Source organism: Lithobates pipiens, unplaced genomic scaffold, assembly GCF_037356315.1.
Source record: "Lithobates pipiens isolate NorthernLeopardFrog02 unplaced genomic scaffold, aLitPip1_a1.2 Scaffold_8, whole genome shotgun sequence".
Taxonomy (NCBI): Eukaryota; Metazoa; Chordata; class Amphibia; order Anura; family Ranidae; genus Lithobates; species Lithobates pipiens.
The window spans coordinates 519,263,601-519,283,837 of NW_027507903.1; positions in this window are offsets into that span (position 1 = coordinate 519,263,601).

Here is a 20,237-nt window from a genome sequence, read left to right on the forward strand (position 1 = left end):
AACTTTGATGTGGATAAAAACAGTTTGTCAATGTCAACCTAAGCAGGGATCTCACTGCTGGAGCAACTAAGTAATATACAAAGCCAGTGGGTGATTCAAACAATAGGACTCCACCTATAACAGAAATATCATTTTTGGGTGGGCTGCTCTTTTAAAAGGAAACTTTTAAAGGAAACTTGTTATCAGTTTAAAAACTATAAAGGTTGCATGACAAGCTGGGGACCATTTTACCCCCTCGCATACATGTTTTTTTTTTCTTGTGAGTGCCTGTAAACCCATAACTTGGGTATGCTTACCATAAAAATAGAAATGTATTCATTATGTTTGAGTGCCAGAGCCTAACCTAATTCGATATTTTTTTGCCATATTTTGATGACTATCTGTTTATTCCTATATAATTTTACTTTATCTGCATACATTTCTTTTTTGCATAACTACTTGTTTCTGTAATTCATTTACCGCTTTCCTAAATTCTATTTTTGATTATCATCTTGCACTTACAGCAGTAAAGCAGGTGGTGATTCTGCACAGTACAGTCCTATCTCTGGATGTTACCTCCCAGAAGAAACAGCATTCCACGGGTAATATGCCTGGGATGCCGGAAGGGGGGGATCGATTAGATGTTCAATTTCTCTGCCCCAATTGTCAGGTTCACTTGCGTAATGGTCTCTCTTGAGGTAAGCTCTATGGACACCTCCCTGCCTATGGCTTTCTAATAGTTTTACTTTGCAACTGACATGTGAATACTTCTTGCACCCCAGTTATGTCTTATACAGGTCCATATGGGGCTTCATCAATCTTAAGTGCATTCCATCCGTATATGTCCATTAGAGATGGCCTTGAGGTTCGCCTGGCGGTCGATTCGCGGCAAACTTTTCTCATTCGCGATTCGCCAAACTGGCGGACTTCTGGAGCTGTTCGCGGCGGACATATTTGTTTACATTGTGAAGAACTTTGACCCATGACACATCCATCATGGGGTACAGGACAGCCAATTGAGACATTTCAGCACATGGACATACCCCCTACCTATTAAATAGACCCAATCTGGCGGCCATTTTACATCCTGTCTTTTGTCAGTGTAGGGAAAGGACGCTGTGTGGAGCAGGGACAGTCAGTCTGTTACTATTAGGTCCACAGAGGTCCTTTTAAGGACTGGTATAGGTGTACAGTATATAGGGTTGTAATACAAGTATAATATACTTTCTTTCAAATATAGAAAGCATATTAAAGTGCACTGCATGCAGTGCTGCTGACCGATTCTGCAGCTGTAGTTTCTCAATGTAGGGACAGTTTGGTTTTTGGAGCAGGGACAGTCTGCAATTCACTAGCTACTAGCTTGCTACTATTAGGTCCACAAAGGTCCTTTTAAGGACTGGTGTAGGTGTACAGTATATAGGGTTGTAATACACGTATAATATGCTCTCTATCTCGGTGCTGGTGTCAGTGCTCTCTATCACGGTGCTGGTGTGGTGTCAGTGCTCTCTATCTCGGTACTGGTGTCAGTGCTCTCTTTTACGGTGCTGGTGTCAGTGCTCTCTATCTCGGTGCTGGTGTGGTGTCAGTGCTCTCTATCACGGTGCTGGTGTCAGTGCTCTCTATCACGGTGCTGGTGTCAGTGCTCTCTATCACGGTGCTGGTGTGGTGTCAGTGCTCTCTATCTTGGTACTGGTGTCAGTGCTCTCTATCACGGTGCTGGTATCAGTGCTCTCTATCTCGGTGCTGGTGTGGTGTCAGTGCTCTCTATCATGGTGCTGGTGTCAGTGCTCTCTATCACGGTGCTGGTGTGGTGTCAGTGCTCTCTATCTCGGTGCTGGTGTCAGTGCTCTCTATCTCGGTGCTGGTGTCAGTGCTCTCTATCTCGGTGCTGATGTCAGTGCTCTCTATCACGGTGCTGGTGTCAGTGCTCTCTATCTCGGTGCTGGTGTCAGTGCTCTCTATCTCGGTGCTGGTGTCAGTGCTCTCTATCACGGTGCTGGTGTGGTGTCAGTGCTCTCTATCTCGGTACTGGTGTCAGTGCTCTCTTTTACGGTGCTGGTGTCAGTGCTCTCTATCTCGGTGCTGGTGTGGTGTCAGTGCTCTCTATCACGGTGCTGGTGTCAGTGCTCTCTATCACGGTGCTGGTGTCAGTGCTCTCTATCACGGTGCTGGTGTGGTGTCAGTGCTCTCTATCTTGGTACTGGTGTCAGTGCTCTCTATCACGGTGCTGGTATCAGTGCTCTCTATCTCGGTGCTGGTGTGGTGTCAGTGCTCTCTATCATGGTGCTGGTGTCAGTGCTCTCTATCACGGGGCTGGTGTGGTGTCAGTGCTCTCTATCTCGGTGCTGGTGTCAGTGCTCTCTATCTCGGTGCTGGTGTCAGTGCTCTCTATCTCGGTGCTGATGTCAGTGCTCTCTATCACGGTGCTGGTGTCAGTGCTCTCTATCTCGGTGCTGGTGTCAGTGCTCTCTATCTCGGTGCTGGCGTCAGTGCTCTCTATCTCGGTGCTGGCGTCAGTGCTCTCTATCTCATGCTGGTGTCAGTACTCAGTCTCTATCGTGGTGCTGGTGTCAGTGTTCTATCTCAGTGCTGGTGTCAGTGAGGGAGATAACAGCGGAGAAGCCAATCAGCAGGCAGTGCCAGCACCATGGTTGAGGATCAGCACTGGACTGGGACCTCCGGACCACCACAGTGGACTAATGTAAACATATTCTGGCCTGGTAAGGATGGTGAGCCATATGTTGGGTATGTTGGACAATTAAACATATATTTTCAGGGGGTTTTTCAGTCGATAGATTTATCCTATTTGCCCTAATTATGTGTCAGCAAAAATCCCCCCTCCCTCAAATAAATTAGCACTAGTCTGCATGCTTACCCTCTAAGCATTAATCCCCCCTTCCTCCCAGTACAAATCCACCCCACTGCTGAAATCCTGCTCATAAAAATCTTCCCCTTCCTAGCACAAATACCCCTCCCCCAAATTCCCCCTCCTTGCACAAATACCCCCAATCCTCCCCATTAGCATTAGCACTCGCCCCCAGAAAATCCCCTCTAAGCACAAATCCCCCCTTACCATATTATCGTTTCTAGTACAAACCCCTCAAATCCCTCCACCTAGCACAAATCATCTCCCTCCATCACCCTCCCAGCACAAATCCCCCAAATCACCACTTCTAGCACACCTCCCAAATTTTGCCTTCTAGAACAATTCTTACCCCCTGTCACACCCCCCTCCTCCTCCCAACACAAATCACCCCCCCATCTCCTCATGGTGCCCCCCCCCACCTCACATAATACCACAGTGCCCAGGGCAGCCGTTCCTCCTGCCCCCCCCCCCCTTGTCCCAGTCCTACGGAACAGTGTGTATAATTAACAGGACGGCCCTTAATTGCTGGGAGGACGTCAATAGATGTCCTCTAATGCACGAGCTGCAGGGCGCGCTCTGTTATCACCGAGTCAATAAGATCCCGGCCCCTTACCATGTGATCAGCTGTCAGCCAATGACAGTTGATCAGGTGATGTAAACAGAAAATCTGTAATTGGCTTTATTTCTCCTCACGCTGTCAAGGGACTGTCAAGGGGACATTGGTCCCAAGCAGGGAGAGCCAATGCTGCATCATCTGTGCCTAAAAGTGCCACCTGACAGTGCCACCTATCAATACCCATCAGTGTTGCCAACCAGAGCCCATCAGTGCCTCATCATCAGTGCCACCTATCAGTGCTGCCTATCAGTGTCACCTACCAGTGCCCATTAGTGCTACCTATTAGGCTGGATTCACACCTATGCATTTATAGTGCTTTTTGCATTTTTCAGATTTGCACTACAGAATGTGTTCCATAGGAAACAATGTTAAATGGACTATTATACAAAAAAAGCCGCGCTTATGGAATAGGCCACAATCAAACAGTGGTATGTATGAATATATAAATGTACCCCCAAATCCTTCTCTCTTAATCGTTTGTTCTTAATTGCGCAAAAGATAGGAATTTGTTTATTTTTATTCTTATTTTTTATGAGGTTGCTGCCTCCCTGAAAACACCAGGCTGTATAAACACCCTGGGTTTAAAAGTTAAATAATTTATATGGGCTACTGGCGCTACCTCAAGTTGATGTTAAATCCGGACCTACCTAGACTACTTGTTATCCCTAAGGGCTATATATATATATTGTTAAACCCGTGTTTAATATTATATCCCAATTATTGGGGTTATACCATAAGTGATTTGTCTTATATCCTTAATCCTACCCGATATGTATATACACCATTTGTGTTAATTACCATACATCACTTATTTCACAAAGATCTAAAACCAAAAGCCATAATCAAAACACAAAATATCAAAACGAACCCAATACTATTCAAACTTATTCTGTGAGAGTGAAAAAAATATATATGGGAGGTGTACCACCTATACCTCCACTACACATCCACAGCCCTTGTGCTAGTTTGTTATTTTTACTGTAGTGACCCCCAAACCTTAGCACCTGAATTTACATGTGACACCAAAAAACAAAAAAGACTAAAAAACAAAAAATCAAAGAAAACAAAAAACCTTACAAAAAATCAAAAAAATCTAAAAAACCCCATCGGTCCAGAGGATCAAAAGAATATTATATAATCCTACTCAAACAACGGGAATTTTTTTTTTCTAGGAACAAAATTGCAAGAAGTGTGTAATAATAAATGTGAATAGAGTCATATAAAAAATCTATATATATATATATATATATATATATATATATATATATATATATAGTCCAAAGATAGTCTCTTTCCAGGTTTTCCTAGATGTACAATTATACTGCTTCAGGTAACAGAAAGGTGACTTTTGTGATTATGCCCGCAAATTGGTGACTTCTGTGCTCGTTCCCCCTCAAGGGTCCCCACTCACCGGATCCACGCACCCCCTCGGGGGTTAAACGCCTGTAATCAGTATTCCACTTTATTGAGGATCCCACTCCTTGGCTCTGTCTTCAACCTGGGTCCTCCCAGGTTTATTTAGAGGGGATGGAAGAAAGAGACTCCTTTGTCCGCCAGTAGTTCCTCAAAATGAAAAAAATCCACTCATGGTGTAGTATTTTGGTTTAAAAAACACTTAAGTGGGGTAAGGGGGGGGGGGCAAGCTGCAAAAAAACTCCTTTCCTATAAAAAAAATTTTCTTTATATAGGTGGGAGACTGATAGTCACTTAAAACATGCTTTATTGCAAAAAAAACTTTTTTAAATTCTTTTCCATATACCAAAAAGGTTTCTACACCACACATTATACAAACAAAAATTTTTTGTTTTCCACAGAGTTGCAATCTATAACAATTATACCGCAAGTCTGCAAAAATTTCAATTTTAAGTATATAACAATTATACACTTCAAAAAAATATATATATAAAAAAATATAATAAAAATCAAAAAAATAAAAAATTCTTTAAAAAACAATTATACAGTCCTTTTTTATATAATTGTGCAAAAACCAACGGTATGCTCAGACATATGAGGCCTATTCCCCTAAGTATATGCCCTCCTTCTAAGGTGGGAAGCTCTGATTTCTCTTTAGGGGATACCCTTTTCAGGCTTTATAAGGCTATTCATATGCTGGATAAACGTAGTTGCCTTTAAATGTTTGGCATATTTGCACAAACATCGGCAATAAAAGTGCAAATACAACAAATGAAAAAAGCTATGAATGGAGAAAAGCTGTACTCCGATTTTCCAATGTGCGCTGGAATCCCTCAGAGCGAGCGGCGTGCGCTCCAGCTGTGTAGTGGAGGTATAGGTGGTACACCTCCCATATATATTTTTTTCACTCTCACAGAATAAGTTTGAATAGTATTGGGTTCGTTTTGATATTTTGTGTTTTGATTATGGCTTTTGGTTTTAGATCTTTGTGAAATAAGTGATGTATGGTAATTAACACAAATGGTGTATATACATATCGGGTAGGATTAAGGATATAAGACAAATCACTTATGGTATAACCCCAATAATTGGGATATAATATTAAACACGGGTTTAACAATATATATATATATAGCCCTTAGGGATAACAAGTAGTCTAGGTAGGTCCGGATTTAACATCAACTTGAGGTAGCGCCAGTAGCCCATATTAATTATTTAACTTTTAAACCCAGGGTGTTTATACAGCCTGGTGTTTTCAGGGAGGCAGCAACCTCATAAAAAATAAGAATATAAATAAAAATAAACAAATTCCTATCTTTTGCGCAATTAAGAACAAACGATTAAGAGTGAAGGATTTGGGGGTACATTTATATATTCATACATAACACTGTTTGATTGTGGCCTATTCCATAAGCGCGGCTTTTTTTGTATAATTGTTCTATTTTAAGTGGACCTCAGTTTTTGGGGAACACCTTATATAAGCTGCAGCAATGGATATATTTGGCTACATGAACAACAGGAAGATAGATGTGAAGGGAATTTTCAATCAAGAAGTGGTAACCAGCTCTCAGGACTTACAGAGCCTGATGAAACAACTAAAGCATAGTATGGAAAAACAGCTGAGAGTCTGGTGGGATATAGCCACTATGGAAATGTATATCAATGCAAAAATGACCCCTAGAAGTCTTAGGTGGGATATTAACCCTAAGGACAGTATTGAAGACCCTGAACTAATGGAAGATTGGTATTTATTTTTTAATAAAAGTGAAAATGAGCTCTTACACAAAATAATTAGGAGGAGGGAATTTAAACTAAAAGTGGTGGAAAGCACCATAGCAGATATAAAAAACCAGCTTGCACCCTTCACCGAACATAAAGATTATAAGGATAAGGAACAAGAGCTACAAGAAGCCATAAAAAAATATGATGCAGACCTCCAAACAAAAAAACAGAAAACATTTTAAGAGGGATGTAGCCGATTATAATGAAATGAGGGTGTATAAATGGCAGACACCCATGCAAGAAGGAAGGAATGAACAGGAAGATGAGTCAATAGAAGAGTTTAATGAAGGCCCTATGGAATTAGTGGGTGGGACGACTGAGACACCAACAATGATGAGCAATTATATCACAACACCTAGAAGAAGACCTATACTCAAGACCAATAACCAGGGGAATTATGCGGTGGGCAACAGAAGAAGTGACCATCAGGAAATATTTGAAGAAGAAACACCTAGGTACAATATCCCTACTCGGAATCAATTTTCCCCTTTAAGAGGATATACATATAACACATACCCGCAGGAAGATACTCAATATAGAAGAGAACATAGATATCCACCTAGGAAGCCATCGAGAGGCTATGGGGATTTTTGCGGGAATGGCCCCAGAGACAGACCACCGGGGAGATGGACCGCAAGGGTACCTTACAGGACCCCAAGATGGAGAGGAGGCAATACAGAGAGAAGACAATTCAGAGAAGGCCCTTACAGGAGAGAAGAATACAGGGAAGACTACAGAGAAGACAGGGGACAATGGATGCCGAGAGGGAATTGGAACAACCAATACAGGAGGAGAACGGAAGACATGCAAAGATATGGAGAAAGAGAAGAAAATATAGGGGATGCCGAGGAGGAAAGAACAAGAAAGAGAAGAAGAACCTAATAGGAAAAGGGATTTATAACCTAAGCCAAGTAGAATTTAGTAAAGATGAAATGAAAATTTTAGACTTAGGTTTAAAATATGCCCCGGAAAAACATTTGAATAAATTTGAAGCATACATAGACCTTAAAAAATTTATTAGAAAGTTGAACCTAAAGAAACACTTTGCGACGAATACGGAAAGTAAAGTAAAACCAGTACCAGTATATACTCAAACCCAATTGAAAAACAAATCGGTGTTCAACCCTAACACGGCAGGGAATCAATGCCTGACAGCCTTTAGTAAAATGGTAGAAAATGATTTGAGAAAACTTAAAGATAGTAAGAAAAAGAAATCAAACAGTATATGGAAAACGATCAAAAAACTGGGGGACAATAAAGAAGTAGTGATAAGGCTGGCAGACAAGGGAGGGGGCCTGGTTATTCTGGACAAGAAGGACTATCAAGAGGAAATGAGAAACTTGTTACAAATTGAGAATACATATAAAAAACTGAACGGCAATCCTAAACTAAGATACGAGGAACAGTTGAAAGCGTATGTGAAAAAAGGGCAAATGATGGGTATCCTTAATGAAAAAGAGGTTGAATATTTGGTATCAAATTCTACGAAAACACCCGTTATGTATTATAATCCAAAAATACATAAGAGATTAAATAAACCACCAGGAAGGCCAATTATCAGCGGCATCAACTCCGTTTTTTCAAGGTTGGGAGAATATTTAGATACCTTCCTGAAACCGTTGGTAACGAAGGGGAAATCCTATTTAAGGGATAGTGCCCAACTGATAGAGCTTCTGAGCAATATCCAGGGTACAGACAAATATCTACTAGCAACCATAGACGTAAATTTGTTATATACAAGCATTGTGCAGGAGGACGGCTTAATAGGGGTAGAAAGAGCATTACATGAGCATACAAATATGAAACAAGAACAAGTGAAGTACATCATTGAAGGCCTAAAGATGGCCATGGCCTGCAACTATTTTTGGTATGGACACCATTATTATTTGCAGACCACGGGAGTAGCTATGGGTGCGCGGTATGCACCAAGCGTAGCCAACCTCCTTATGAACATGTGGGAGGAGGAGTATATATACTCAAAGAATATACCCCAGTTAAAATTCTTTCGGCGGTACATTGATGATTTGGTGATCCTATGGGATGGGATGCCAGAAGATTTCGAAAGCTTCCTACTCAATTTGAATAAGAACAAGTATGGGCTAACCTTCAGTGGTAAATGCGATAAACAGAAGATAGAATTTTTAGATTTAGAAATCTTTAAGAAAAATGACGTCCTTCACACAAAAACTTTTTTTAAAGAAATGGATAGAAACAGCTATATCCCCACTTCAAGCTGCCATCACCCAAAATGGAAAGCAAACATTCCAAAAGGACAGCTTCTAAGGATTAGGAGAAACTGCAATTCAATGGAGGATTTCTCGTCTCAAGCAGACCAACTGGTTGCACAATTTATCGAAAAGGGATATAAATATGAATCGCTGGTTAAAATAAAAAATGAAGTCGGGAATTTAGACAGAAATACCCTGATAAATAAATCGAAGAAAGAAAAACAGAAATTTGACCTAGCATTCATCACTGGATATAATGCACAGTATTATGAAATAGAAAAAATAGTAAAAAAATATTGGCCTATTCTTCAAGAGGACAAAGTCCTGGCAACAATTCTCCCAAAGAAACCAAAATTTATTTATAGGAGAGCGCCGACACTACGAAATATGCTAGCACACAATGTGATTGATGGCCCTAAAAATAGTACCTTTTTGGAAGAACTGAAAGGGTTCTATAAGTGCAATAAATGTTTGGCCTGTAGGGTTAGTAAACCTCAACCTCGAAGGAAGAAGACGTTTAGATCTAAAACGGATCATATAGAATATAAAATCAAAGAACTTATTAAATGCCGCAGCACACACGTCACATATGTGCTAGAATGCCCCTGCAATTTGCAATATGTGGGCAGGACCACCAGAGCACTATACATTAGGGTTAGGGAACATGTTAACAATATTAGAAAGGGGTTCCCTAACCATAATGTATCTAGACATTTTGATCTTTTTCATCAAAGGGACCCTTCCAAAATGACATTCTATGGAATTGATTGTATAAGGCAGAACTGGAGAGGAGGCAATATGACCACCCTTATATCTCAGAACGAGACTAGCTGGATATATAGATTGAATACTCTGGCCCCTAAAGGGCTAAATATTGATATAGATCTTAATTGCTTTATAGCAAACCCATAGGGAGCCAGGTGGGATATATGTATAAATAGGCTTTCCTCAAATCATGAGGGACATAGGGAGGGTACATTTATGCATGTGTATATCATTTTTGTCTGGTAACAAAAAAACTCTTCTGTGATAAAGGATGTTTGACCAGATAATATCTGGGGTTGTCCCTCTATGTAAAACAAAGGATGTTTCACTAGATGATATCTGGGTTCCCCCTACGTGTGCGCATGCAATTACGTGTGTACATAGAGGGGGACGTCATCTGTAAGTCTGCACATGCATACATGTGCAGATTTCTATTTGGCTCCCTGGTTGAGTAAATCACAGATTCTCTAATGGACTATTTGTGAATGCTGTACCATGTAAATGCAGCAGTGACTTAATGGCCCTTTGGAAATCTTTTATATTTTAACATCGGATATGAGTAAGGGGTGAGGCCTAAGTGGCTTGTCAGCAAGTCATTTAGGCAATTAGATTATAAAAAAACAATTGTCACCTAGTATGGCTGTAATAGGGGATGATTTCCTGACTTTCCCTTTTTCCATATTGGGGATATGACAGGGAATAGTAAGACAGTATTTACCACTATCCGCTGTGGCCCCTTTATTATCTGTGGGGTTATGAGTATAAGTATTAGGCATATAGAAACTGGCCCGCTGTGCCCCATTTATTATCTGTGGGGTAGTATTAGTATTAGGTATATAGAAACTGGCCCGTTAGGTTTAGTGAGGAACGCAAGTTGTAAACATAACCTGTAATCCCACCCAGTCCAGGTATTGGTTGAAGTCTGGGAGTGGGAGGTACAGGCGTCTTAAAATACGTGGGTGTGAGTGTGTGTGGTATCGCTGCTGAGGACGTCTATGACGAAACGCGTACAGCGTCATTACGCACACCACGTCACTTCCGGTGCGCCTGACCCATTGGAGCGCAGCTGGAGCGCACGCCGCTCGCTCTGAGGGATTCCAGCGCACATTGGAAAATCGGAGTACAGCTTTTCTCCATTCATAGCTTTTTTCATTTGTTGTATTTGCACTTTTATTGCCGATGTTTGTGCAAATATGCCAAACATTTAAAGGCAACTACGTTTATCCAGCATATGAATAGCCTTATAAAGCCTGAAAAGGGTATCCCCTAAAGAGAAATCAGAGCTTCCCACCTTAGAAGGAGGGCATATACTTAGGGGAATAGGCCTCATATGTCTGAGCATACCGTTGGTTTTTGCACAATTATATAAAAAAGGACTGTATAATTGTTTTTTAAAGAATTTTTTATTTTTTTTATTTTTATTATATTTTTTTATATATATTTTTTTTTTAAGTGTATAATTGTTATATACTTAGAATTGAAATTTTTGCAGACTTGCGGTATAATTGTTATAGATTGCAACTCTGTGGAAAACAAAAAATTTTTTTTGTATAATGTGTGGTGTAGAAACCTTTTTGGTATATGGAAAAGAATTTAAAAAATTTTTTTTGCAATAAAGCATGTTTTAAGTGACTATCAGTCTCCCACCTATATAAAGAAATTTTTTTTTTATAGGAAAGGAGTATTTTTGCAGCTTGCCCCCCCTTACCCCACTTAAGTGTTTTTTAAACCAAAATACTACACCATGAGTGGATTTTTTTCATTTTGAGGAACTACTGGCGGACAAAGGAGTCTCTTTCTTCCATCCCCTCTAAATAAACCTGGGAGGACCCAGGTTGAAGACAGAGCCAAGGAGTGGGATCCTCAATAAAGTGGAATACTGATTACAGGCGTTTAACCCCCGAGGGGGTGCGTGGATCCGGTGAGTGGGGACCCTTGAGGGGGAACGAGCACAGAAGTCACCAATTTGCGGGCATAATCACAAAAGTCACCTTTCTGTTACCTGAAGCAGTATAATTGTACATCTAGGAAAACCTGGAAAGAGACTATCTTTGGACTATATATATATATATATATATATATATGATTTTTTATATGACTCTATTCACATTTATTATTACACACTTCTTGCAATTTTGTTCCTAGAAAAAAATTTTTTCCCATTGTTTGAGTAGGATTATATAATATTCTTTTGATCCTCTGGACCGATGGGGTTTTTTAGATTTTTTTGATTTTTTGTAAGGTTTTTTGTTTTCTTTGATTTTTTGTTTTTTAGTCTTTTTTGTTTTTTGGTGTCACATGTAAATTCAGGTGCTAAGGTTTGGGGGTCACTACAGTAAAAATAACAAACTAGCACAAGGGCTGTGGATGTGTAGTGGAGGTATAGGTGGTACACCTCCCATATATATTTTTTTCACTCTCACAGAATAAGTTTGAATAGTATTGGGTTCGTTTTGATATTTTGTGTTTTGATTATGGCTTTTGGTTTTAGATCTTTGTGAAATAAGTGATGTATGGTAATTAACACAAATGGTGTATATACATATCGGGTAGGATTAAGGATATAAGACAAATCACTTATGGTATAACCCCAATAATTGGGATATAATATTAAACACGGGTTTAACAATATATATATATAGCCCTTAGGGATAACAAGTAGTCTAGGTAGGTCCGGATTTAACATCAACTTGAGGTAGCGCCAGTAGCCCATATTAATTATTTAAATGTTAAATGGACTGTAGTGCAAATCTGCAAAATGCAAAAAGCACTAAAACTGCATAGGTGTTAATCCAGCCTTAGTGCCCTTCAGTGCCACCTATCAATGCCCTTTAGTGACACTCATCAGTACCACCCATCAGTACCACGTATCAGTACCCACCAGTGCCCACTAGTGCCACCTATCAGTGTCCATCAGTGTTGCTTATCAGTGCCCATCAGTACAGCCTAGTAGCGCCCATCAGTGCAGCCTCATCAGCGCACATCAATGAAGGAGAAAAATTACTTGTTTGCAAAATTTTATAACAAAACATAAAACCATTGTGTTTTTTCTTCAAAATTCTTTCTTTTTTTTTTTTTTTGCAAGAAATAAAAAATAAACAGCAGTGATTAAATACCACCAAAAGATAGCTCTATTTGTGGAAAAAATTGATAAAAAAATTAATTTGGGTAGATTGTTGCATGGCCGCACAATTGTCATTCAAAGAGTGACAGCGCTGAAAGCTGAAAATTGGTCTGGGCAGGAAGGGTTCTGCCGGCTCCTCCCCGCATCAGATAACCCCCTAGGAGAAGCGCTTTCCCGGGGATTACCCTTATGGGCATGCTTCCGACTCCACCATTCAGCATCCATAGACACGAATGCCGGACTCGACCCCGCCCCCTGACTCCTGCGTCATTGGATTTGATAGAAAGCAGCGTGAGCTAATGGCTGCGCTGCTATCAATCTATCCAATCAAGAGCTGGGACTCCGTGCCGAGAGAGACAGCCCTTCTCCGCCAAGGGAAATACAGGGCTCATGTAAGTAGAACGGGGGGCGGGGCTTGGGGGTCGTGACTGCCAGAAGTTTTTTCATCTTAATGCATAGGATGCATTAAGGTGAAAAAACACAAGAGTTTACAGCCCCTTTAACCAATTGCCGACCGCCTCACGCCAATATACGTCGGCAGAAGGGCTCGTACAGGCAAACTAATGTACCTGTACATTGCCCTTTAAGAGTCGGCCCGTGGGTGCGCGTGCGCCGCTGGCAGTGCATGCGCACACCCACGACAGGCTCCGTGAGTCAGGTCACAGGTCCCGCAGACTCGATCGCCGCGGGAATACCCATGATCGTCTCATGGAGTGGAAGAACGGGGAGATGCTATATAAATGTATAGCACTGATTGCTGTATAAATTACAACGGTACCAAAAATGTGTCAAAAATGTCCGATGTGTCCACCATAATGTCACAGTTACGATAAAAATCGCTGATCGCCGCCATTACTAGTAAAAAAAAAAAATATTAATAAAAAATGCCATAAAACTATCCCCTATGTTGTAAACGCTATAACTTTTGCGCAAACCAATCAATAAACACTTTTTATTGATTTTACTGTCCCTATGGAACAGTGTATATAATTAACCACTTCCTGCCCACGCTATAGCTCAAAGACGGCTACAGGGTGGGCCTTAATTGCCAGAAGGGCATCAATAGACATCCTCTAATGCATGGGTGCGCAAGGCGCTCTGTGATCACCAAGTTAATGAGACTCGGCTGATCACAGATCGGAGTAAGGGGTCAATCCCAGCCCCTTACCACATGATCAGCTGTCAGTCAATGACAGCTGATCAGGTGATGTAAACAGAAGATCCCGGTATATCCACTCCAGGAGTCCGGGGCTTAGAAATCCCCTGAGCTGAATGTCCAAAATGTCCATCACCAGGAGGGACGTTTTGGAGCATTCTAATAGGTCAGTGCCGACACATGGGCGGCACCAAGCAATCAGCAGCAGCCCGTCCTGTCAACTATGCAGAAGACGCATGGATGCAGTGAGGGTTTCTAAGCCCTGGACTCCAGGTTCGGATATACCAGGGCTTAGAACCTGAGATTGCCCAGGTCAGCAGGACAGGGGGGTTGAGGAGGGGAACCTGTGTAACTTCACCTTACAGCTTTCTCTGTAAAGGTGAACTCACACTTTAAACAACACTTCTATCAAAATTATACTGCACCCATATCAGCTCTATATCAATCACTGTTATACTGAACTGTCACTGTTTCTGACCCACCTCCACTCTGCATCTGTGCAAAGACTATATCACTATAGTATACTTTAACTGCATGCAGGTTCACCAAGACTGTTGTTAAGTGCACCAAAACTTCTTAAAGGGCCCCAACGATAGCCAGCAGAAAAAAAACAACTGTGGAAAACTGTGGGTTGGGCCCATCTGAAGTATGGGTGTCCCTTCCTAACTGTGGAAAACTGTGGGTCGGACCCATCTGAAGTACGGGTGTCCTTTCTTAACTGTAGAAAACTGTTGATTGGGCCCATCTGAAGTATAGGTGTCCCTCCCTAACTGTGGAAAATTGTGGGTTGAGCCCATCTGAGGTATGGGTGTCCCTTCCTAATGGTGGAAAACTGTGGGTTGGGCCCATCTGAGGTATGGGTGTCCCTTCCTTAGCAAGGTTCTCAAAAGAGGGCATTGTCGTGAATCTCCTTGTCCTAAGCTGTTTAAAAGAGCAGTTGTGCACTACACATCTGTGACAGGTATAGAGATGTCATTGCTTGAAGCCTATAAAAAACCCTCACCTCTGGAACTCTGGTTGCTGACTGCAAGGAGTCTAACTATGCTCCACAAATTTAGCAGGAAAGCAGGAAGTCACACATAGATCTCTGTGGTCAAGCTTATAAACGATGCAAGCGTGAACTGTTAGATTGGTGGTATGCATCTTCATGCTTTCCTACTACACATCCGTAAGTCTGGTTTTTGACTCAAACTTTAACTTTCTTACTTTTCAAACTCTCAGGTCTAATCCATATCCTCTTAAATAAGGTAAACTCCATAGTGTTGTCATTAATGTAATAAAAGATTCTGTTTAGTTAGATACCAAACACTCCTAAATTACAAGAAGGCTAATAAGACATATTAGACTTCCAAGGAGATGCATACAGTATTTCACAAAAGTGAGTACACCCCTCACATTTTTGTAAATATTTTACTATATCTTTTCATGTGACAACACTGAAGAAATTACACTTTGCTACAATGTAAAGTAGTGAGTGTACAGCTTGTATAACAGTGTCAATGTGCTTTCCCCTCAAAATAACTCAACACACAGCCATTAAAGACTGGCTACAAAAGTGAGTACACCCCTAAGTGAAAATGTCCAAATTGGGCCCAATTAGCCATTTTCCCTCCCTAGTGTCATGTGACTCGTTAGTGTTACAAGGTCTCAGATGTGAATGGGGAGCAGGTGTGTTAAATTTGGTGTCATCGCTCTCACTCTCTCATACCGGTCACTGGAAGTTCAACATGTCACCTCATGGCAAAGAACTCTCTGAAGATCTGGAAAAAAGAATTGTTGCTCTACTTGAAGATGGCCTAGGCCAGTGATGGCGAACCTTGGCACCCCAGATGTTTTGGAACTACATTTCCCATGATGCTCCACTACACTGCAGAGTGCATGAGCATCATGGGAAATGTAGTTCCAAAACATCTGGGGTGCCAAGGTTCGCCATCACTGGCCTAGGCTATAAGAAGATTGCCAAGACCCTGAAACTCGACTGCAGCATGGTGGCCTAGACCATACAGTGGTTTAACAGGACAGGTTCCACTCAGAACAGGCCTCGTCATGGTCGACCAAAAGGGTTGAGTGCACATGCTCAGCATTATAACCAGAGGTTGTCTTTGGGAAATAGACATATGAGTGCTGCCAGCATTGCTGCAGAGGTTGAAGACGCGGGGGGTCAGTATGTCAGTGCTCAGACCATACGCCGCACACTGCATCAAATTGGTGTGCATGGCTGTCATCCCAGAAGGAAGCCTCTTCTAAAGATGATGCACAAGAAACCCTGCAGACAGTTTGCTGAAGACAAGCAGAATAAGGACATGGATTACTGGAACCGTATCCTGTGGTCTGATGACACCAAGATAAACGTATTTGGTTCAGATGGTGTCAGGCATGCGTGGCAGCAACCAGGTGAGGAGTACAAAGACAAGTGTGTCTTGCCTACAGTCAAGCATGGTGGTGGGAGTGTTATGGTCTGGGGCTGCATGAGTGCTGTCGGCACTGGGGAGCTACAGTTCATTGAGGGAACCATGAATGCCAAAATGTACTGTGACATACTGAAGCAGACCGTGATCCCCTCCCTTTCGGAGACTGGGCCGCAGGGCAGTATTCCAGCATGATAATGACCCCAAACACACCTCCAAAACGAGCACTGCTAAAGAAGCTGAGGGTAAAGGTGATGGACTGGCCAAGCATGTCTCCAGACCTATACCCTATTGAGTATCTGTGGGGCCTTCTCAAACGGAAGGTAGAGGAGTGCAAGGTCTCTAACATCCACCAGTTCCATGATGTCGTTTTGAACTTGAACTCAAAGCTCATCCCTACTGCCTTGCTAAAGAAGCTGAGGGTAAAGATGATGGATTCGTCATCATGGAAGAGTGAAAGAGGACTCCAGTGGCAGCCTGTGAAGCTCTGGTGAACTCCAGGTTGTAGTAAAAGTAAAAGTTTTCCCCAGAAAGGTAATAGAGGGGAAATATTCCAATGGGGCACTAGTTCTGGTGACCTGGGGGTCCCCAAGAGATTTCCTTAATTTTCAGGGATTTTCTCTCACTTCCTGTTTGGCTTTGGGACAGGAGGTAAAGGGAAATCTGGAACATAGATGGCGAACAAAAATTTGACAGGGTTTATAACCTTCCCTTGCTACATCCAAATAAAAAATAAAAAAGTTTTACCTATAGTTCTACTTTAGGTATTTTTCACTTTTAAGAACCTTTTATTTTACTGTTTATTTTCTGTTTTGTAAAATATATTCTTTAGATATTTCTTGCAGTGTTTTTCTTGTATTTATTTTTACATTATTAAGCTGAATTTCTGAATGCTCTAAGAAGAAATTAAAGAACTATTGCCTCTGCTATAGAGGATACTATAGTGTAAACTCAAATAAATTTCTGTCTGGGTGTGGCAGCAAGTGAAGTTTTCTTAAAATTCATAATTGCAACAACATAGCTGTAGCTATTTTCTGCCCCTGTGGTGATCACTCTCAGTCTCCTGGTGCTTAGATTGTTGTCCCTGAGTAGGAAAATCTCTGTACAACTGTGGGATCCATCTGGCAGTGTACCCATTACACTAATGGTATAGTACTCCACAGTATGCAAAAATAGTTCAGTTCTCATAACAAGCAAAATTGATTGAAGCTGTGAAACTGAGAACCTACATACTGATCATGTGTTAGACTTGAGATACTATCTGAATAATAAATGCTAACCCTTGTGTTCCTCGCAGTAACTCTTACCAAATTATCCATGGCATTATGATTTTTTCTTATTATATCTAAAAGAACGTATTATATCTAAATTCAACGTATACTAAATTAGGGTACCAAGAGGAATTACTTTTTATCTATAATTGGTTAAGAGTGAAAAACCGAGCTTTGAGGAATTGTTTATATAGCTATGTACATTTTTTTTGACAATATTTGAGATGATATTTGTATTTCAAATAGAAGTTACTTCTTTCTTTTAAAAAAAAACTTTCTTGAACTTTTGGGAAACATTAGATCATCATTAAAGGATATCTCCAGTGGAGTAAACAACACACTTTTGTACAGGATTGATTTGTGATATTTTGTTTTCCTGTTGACGATAGAATAATAATAGATTTATGTGCTGTAAGGCCGCGTACACACGCGGGGACTGTTCGCCCAACTTTGTCCGTCAAACAGTTTCAGCAAACAGTCCGCTCAAAATTAGCATGGACGGACATGGCCACACACGACGAACGAACAGTTTGCTGAAACCGTGCGCGATGACGTGAACGGCACGTACGACGGGACTAGAAAACGACGTCCTATACACTGCAATGCAAACTTCGGCGTGTAAATCCTTTCTGAGCATGCGCGGAACTTAGTTTGACGAACAAGCCTACACACGAGGGGACTGTTCGCTGAAACAAAGTTTCAGCGGACAGTTTTTCGGAATTTCCGAAAAACCTTGTTCAGCGGACTGTTTGCTGAAACTGTCCGCTGAAAGCCCACACACGAGCGGACTGTCCGCCGAAACACTGTTCAGCGGACAAAGTTGGGCGAACAGTCCCCGCGTGTGTACGCGGCCTTACAGTTTCTACTCCCATTTTGTATTTGTATTTTTTAATACATTTTTAAAAAAAAGCCCTCGCTGATCTCTGTAGCTGCAGGTACTGTGGAGCAATTCATACTCTAATGCCGCGCACACACGACTGTTTTTTCCGTCAGAATAAACTTTGATGGTTTTTCCGACAGAGTTCCGCTGAAATGGTCTTGCCTACACAGGATCATACCAAAGTCCAATCGTCTAGAACGCGGTGACATACAACATGTACTACGGAACTAGAAAAAGGAAGTTCAATAGCCAGTAGCCAATAGCTGCCCATGCGTAGTTTTTGGTCCGTCGGAACAGCATACAGCATTCCCGATAGGAATTGATTCAGTCGGAAAGATTTAAAGCATGTTCTATTTCAAGGTCCGTCAGAATTTTTGAACAAAAAGTCAGATGAGCCCCACACATGATCGGAATATCCGATGAAAATATTCCGTCTGACTTTTTCTGACGGAAAGTCCGACCGTGTGTACACGGCAAAAGTCAGGAGTTTCCAAACTTTCTAAACAAAAGGTCAATTTAGTGTCCTTCAGACTTTAGGGGGGCTGGACTGTAGCCAGTGAGAGTAGAAAATGCCCCAGCATAAGTGAGAGTAAACCATGTCTTAGGCATGATTAGCAGTGGGACTAAAAATTACATAACACCTGTGGTCAGTAGGAGAAGGAATCTACCCCATCAGTGGTATTGGTAGGAGAAATTATGCCTCATCATTGGTGTCAGTGGAAGAAATAGTGCCCAATCATTGGTGTCCATGGATGAAATAATGTCCCAATGTAGGACACATCCAGTGTTGGCACATAAAAGAACTGAGAACACTCTCTGTAGAATTGGCGAGCGCATGTGCAGTTGAATTGCTGGGTACATGCACAGTTGAAGTGGCAGGTTCGAGATAGATAGTGTTGTTTTAGGTCAGTGGAGCATGTGACAGCAATATACTGTATGTGCACTGCTTTCAAGCTCTGGGGCAAATTTCTTTGCAGAGAACAACTGCATGTGAGAAGTGAACAGTCTGTTTGCCTTTAGTAAAGCAACCCCATAGACTTGCATTGTGAGCTGTAGCTGCAAAAGCACCACCATTGTGTTTTACTGCAAACCAAGATGCAAAGCTTAAGAATGTAGGCAAATACGGCTTTCTACAAGTGCATACAATGCCTATAAAAAGTATTTACCCTCTTGGAAATTTTTATCATTTATTGTCATAGAGCATTGAATCACAGTGAATTTACTATTTTACACTGATCAAAAAAAGAAAAATACTTTTAGATCTGTCCCCCAGTCCTATAAGTCTATGGGGTTCTACTGCACATACACAGGCTCAGGAAGGACAGAACAGGCTAGCTGCTGGTAAACATTGTGTTGGCGCACTGCAGGAAGAGGGAAAGGGTGAGTTAGATCATCACAGTGGGTGGAGGGTGGCGGCTAAGGATCCATTCAGAAAATGCTGTTTGAAAGTTTCCTTACTTACTTTGAATCATAAGGCAATTATATCTAAGGAAAGAGGGAGGCGGAGGTAGAGTTGGAGGAGTGGGAAGGCAAACAGGAAATGGGAGAGAGAGCAAAAGGAGTGGGGGGGGGGGGAGGAGGTAAATAGAGAGAAAGGGTGGGGAGAGCAAAAGGAGAGGGCGAGAGGAGGGGGGAAAGGGGGAGGGGGGAGGGGTGTTGATCACTTTTCAGAGAAGAAAGCAAGTGTAAATGAGCCCTAAAAACAGAATGAAAGCAGCAAAATACACAATTTCTGGAGGAAGACCTAAT